We start from the raw sequence: 5,709 nt of genomic DNA on the forward strand, positions 1-5,709 counted from the left end.
CAATCCCCTTGAGGTTAATCAATGCTTGGTTGTTTTCAGTAATATAATACACAATTCATAATACTCAATAATGAAATATTTATTGTCATTCTTTCATTTAGGCACCAAGTATTCTATCTCATGTAGCAGTGAACAAGAAGAAAATGCCTAAACAAATAAGTTATAAAAGGCATAATATACACTGATTAGTTGCCTAACAATACATGAAAAACAGGAAAAATTCCTTTCACTTTTATTAGTTTCTCACTGAGAGATATATGAAGCAAAAGTGCAAAATCATGCAAAGGATAATATCCTTTTCTGCTCCTCAATGAAGCATTCAAGTATTACTTCTCACCCTCAAGCTATTGTTTTACCACAAGGAACAATCTTACCTAATTAGTGTTCATTACTATCTAAAAGTCAATAACTATCCATGGAACTGGGATTAGAAGAATCCTCTGATTCATTTCTAGACAACACAATCAATGAATACTAGGATAGGAATTTGAGAATTTCTCTTTCTGGCAAATAAAATGCTATTACATGTAACTTATCTGCTACAGTCTTATATACATAAGCTTTTGACTAAATGTTCATAGTCTAAAATTAATTGAGTCTGCTTTGAAAATTTAAATCACCTCCTAATTTGATTTTAGAAATATTTGGTTTTGTTTTAGTTTTCTTAATTTCTGGGTATAGCATGATTAGTTCCCAATAATGTTTTGTAGGTGCAGTGTAACCACCATAGAGTGGAATTTATTAGGTTTGAACTTTTAACTTTGAATGAACAATATCTTTTTTAAAAATTATGTTCACCATTTTATAATATATAATAAGAAAATGGATTCTGTGGAAAAACCATACCCACAAATTCTATATTATAATCTGAAATCTGTAAGCACCAACTGATAATCCATTTCCAGGCATGCCAAAGCATTTGAACTTTTGTTTCAATGGCTTCCTACTTGAAAAAAAGTTGAGGTAAACCATTGATAATCAAGGTTAGTGGCTTTATTAGTATCACAAAACAGTGGGAAAATTTTGTATCTTTCATTTACTCAGAGTTGTCTATCACAATATTGTTTTGAAACGATCCTAGTCTTTACTCCTCTATACTAGGGTTTGTCATAAATCCACTTTTACTCATGCAAATTTCTGCTTTCTTGGTATCAGGACTAATTGATATTGCCAAATCTTGATAGTCTATATGAATTAAATTAGTATTAATGCAGAGAATCTGAAAGAATGGCCAAATAATCATGGATGGTTCTTTGGAATACTGTTCCCACAATATTTTTCTCATGGATCTTATTTTACTCAAGTTATTATATTAATTAAGCTACATTCCCTTGATATGGACAAATAGTATGTACTATTAGCCTGGAGATAGTCTGTGATTGGAATACCCATATGAAATTAAAACACTTTGCATATGAATTCCTTTAAAAATAAAACATTTAAATGTGACGTTTATATGTGACAAGCTTGACATAACACATGAACGTTCTTGAAAACTATGGAGCAAAAGGAAGCAGGAGTCTTTAGAGGGCTAAATTTCCTGACTTTTCCAATAGAATCTGTTCTCCCTGTCATTAAGGAACAGTCATATTCTATGCATTGACTCATTGTGAACTTGTCTGCTTTGATGCCTCAGACTTCATGAAACATCAATATGACACACAAATCCCATGCCTCAAAAACGCTTTTTTTTTTGAAATTTGACACTCTCAATAAGTTTACAATTAGGAAGGAATACAGAAGTGATGTTTATATGAGTGTATCTAATTGCACATCTGCCAATTTCATGAAAGAGAATACTGTTTTCATTCACTGGAAATCCGTATATAAATAATTGAAATCTACCTCTGAGATATGCTTTGTCTCTTGGTGTCCTGTCAAAAATCAGATTTTCAGACCATAGGGTCTGATTCTTCAGCAAAATTGTCAAATTAATTCAACCCTGGGATGAGTGAGCATGCTGTCTCCTCTCCCAGTTGTCATCTCTTATTTACAACACACTTTCTTGTAGTACATATTCTATATAACTATGTTAAGCATTGTATGAATTAATCCTGCTATTATACATTGTATTTTGCATTGAGAAGGGATATAAAATATCAAGGTATTAAATTCTTTCCTTCAATACTCAGTTTGGCATTCCTCTTTATGTGCATTCTGACTAACCTTTTACAATAACTTATAGGTATGAGTTTTTGAGAATTTTAATGATTCTAAACTATTTTACAGTCTATTGATTATGACATACTATTGATTATGACATACTATTAATTATTAAAGACAGATTAAAAATATCATGCCTGTGGATTTATCCATATAATCTTTAGATACTAATCTTTTGAATGAACAAGTTCATTTAAAAAGATTTACCTATAAGAATATTCAATGCAATATCATTCAAACACAATTCTGGGGCTGTGGGGGAGGAATTTCAACCAAAAGGGATGAGTTAAATATATTATGATTCAAAGGAATATTTTTCAAGTTCAAAAACTGAAATCATATTTTCCTTGTGGTGCCAAGGAATAAACCCAGAACCTTGCATTAGGCAAGGGCTCTATGACTGAGCTACATCCCCATTTGAAATTATATTTTGATATGATATTTGACAGATAGAAATAAGAATCTGTGGCTAGAAAATAATATAAAAAATGCAAGTACAGGCAAATTTTACAATCTTGCATGCAACTAGTGAGTAGAATGGAAACCTCTTCTTAGGGCACAGTCTATGCTGCCAATCTGGCATTTCTTCCATTAGTATCTCCATATTTTTTCAGATTTCTCTTTCAGGTATGACAGGTGAAAAGATATTATAAATAATATAAATTATTTTTATAGTAATGCTTACTTCATCTTCACATCATTTTAATTTGTATTTCATATATGCTTTATAATTATAAATATATTTTTATAATTAAACAAAATGTACATTGTGGGGTGCACAAGGAATTATTTAATATTTTGAAATTTCCTTTTATATTTATTTTGGAAAATATAAATATTATGAGTTCATTTTACATAAAATGTGAACATAAGGAAAAAATAGAAACAATAAGAGAGAATGATGGAAGGGGGGAATTCAACTATGATATATTGTAAGAACTTTTTGTAAATGCCACAATGTATCCCTAGTACAACAATAATATAAAAATACAAAATGAAAAGTGAACAAAAAGGAATAAATAACGGAATAAATAAAATCTGTTTCAGATTTTCTTTTAGTTATCTAATTTCCTATAATACAGATTTATGATTTGCTCATAAAGGAATTACACTAAGTCTACATTTAAATTATATACATCTACTGTTCTTACTTAGTCCCCTAGAGATGATTCAGTATCCACCTGCCAATACAAGTGAAGCATCTTAAATGCTTACTGAATTTATTAGCCCTATGATCCCTTTTACCATTCTAATGCTAGTTTTATCCTGCGTCTTGGAGAATGAGTGGCAGTTATCCAGGGAAAGAATAGTAGGAGGGTTGTGAGCAAGAGAATATTACAGTAAGGAGTTAGGGGTATTGCTCTGAGTAGTTGGACAAGTGCAGCACATAAAACAAGGCAAGAATGGAGAGGCCCTTACAAAGTGCTAGATTGTAGAGGATTCTGAAGACAAAGTTAATGAATCACTGTTTTACTCCCAAAGGAACCTAAAATGTTTCAGACAAGGAAATGCAAAAGCAACTTGAATTACTTAAACATACTTTTGCTCACTTCTCTGTAGAGAACGAACTGGGAAATCAAGACATTACATTCATTGGGAGACACTTCTTATGGCACAGGAGGTACATTATCTTAGGTCAAAGATACTATGACCAGTGATAATATGAGTACATAACTAGATTTGAGATGCATGTGGAGAAAGGAAGCAAAGTAATAAATGTGCATAACACATTTAAAACATACAATAATATCCAAAAACTATGATGAATGTACCTGGCAACAGCAACAACAACAAAACTAATCACTGTCAGGATCCTTCAGTTCACAATTTTGAGTTAGGACTGAAGTCACATTTTATAATTTATTTCATTTATTAAGAATTTACTAATATAAATGTCTAGAGGTATAAACTAAGTAATCTAATAAATTCAAAGTATTATAAATCATTTTTACAATACAGAGTTGAATATTTTAATTCTTTACGTCTGCTAATTTGTGAGATTGTTTATTAATTCTAAATGATGTCTGCTATACAACAGAGGCATTAGTATCTATCTAATTCTTCTACTTTTAAAGGTCAGTTGTTGATCAATTTTTCAATGTGATTGTACTTGGAGTCTTTTCTTACATATCTGTGAGAAGAAATTTAATTAAAGTTCAACATATAGAATTATATGGAGTGACATTTTTTGAGTTTTGTTTAGATTATACCATGGAGTAAATATAATATCTTTTTGTATAGAAATCACTCCACGTAATTCTAATAGAACATATATTTGTATAGATTAGGCTTCAGTTTTCTATTGTGTCAAATGGTATATCTAGACATTATTTTCACCAGGTTGTGAATATGACTAGAAGGTTGGATATGAAATATATGCATAGTCTGTGTGGAAGGCTGGTTCAGATGGTAGCTCCTTTAGTTCCTGGTGTTCCCATTCTTACATGATCTCCTTCCTTTCAGTGTTCAGTTCCTGTGATGTACTTCCAAAGACTTGTCTGATTATGTGCACAGAATAATGTGGCTTTCTTACATGAAACTGTTGTATTCATCTTGCTGGAGTCAATTCTGGGAGCTAAAAGTATCCTCCATCAGAAAGCCAGCAAAAAATGAAATCTTCAATACCCACAAAGAAGTTAATTCTGCCAAGAGCCTGAATGAACTCAGAAGCAGATTTTTCTCCAAATTAAAATTACTGCATTGGCCTTTTAATTATATTATTAATTATTGGACTTTAATTATAGCCTTGCCTAGGACTTACCTAGGCTATTCTCCTCCTGACCCACAGAAATTGTGAGAAAATGAATACATGTGTGTCAGTAAATGAGTTTCAGATAATGTTTTTGCAAAGCCTTAGAAAATAATAGACACCTTTGTGGCTATCCTCAACTCAACTAAGGGAATGAATATTCATCTTCTAGCACAAACTACGTTCTTCACAAGAAGAGTTACAATCGTGAGCCCTCCAAATTGGTTTGTCTTTCAGTTGAGATGCTCCTTCCCAAGACAATTCTTTTCATTTACAATTCTCCTGAATGAGTCAGAGTGGAGATTTATTTATTCAAAAAGGACTAAAAAGTAACCTAACAACAGTGGTTCTAAATAAATATTGCCAAATGTGCTTTTTATTACTATTCTTTAAACAAAAATATCATTCAAGTGAAAGCTAACATGAAGACTTTTTCCATGGTAAAATTTCAGCTTTCAGTGAGACATGAAAGGTACATGCAGGGTACAGAAGCAGTAAGGAATTATTTGTCATGTAATATTTGATGACTGATAATATGCCTATGTATCAAGAAAACAATTTCTATTGTCACTTGATCAATGTTTTTTCTCTTATGTTACTGACAAGTTAAACATTGAGGATGTTACCTGCACATACTGCTATCATCATCTAGTTCTCTCTTAATTATACTGGAATGGAGCTTTGTATCTAAATATGAAAATGTAAAAGAGATAGTGGTCATAGAACTGGTATCATTACATATTCAAGACAGGAAGCAAGTTTGTGATAATCTCCTCAGCATAACGTTACAGGACATG

The sequence above is a fragment of the Castor canadensis genome, chromosome 13 (assembly GCF_047511655.1).
Source record: "Castor canadensis chromosome 13, mCasCan1.hap1v2, whole genome shotgun sequence".
Taxonomy (NCBI): Eukaryota; Metazoa; Chordata; class Mammalia; order Rodentia; family Castoridae; genus Castor; species Castor canadensis.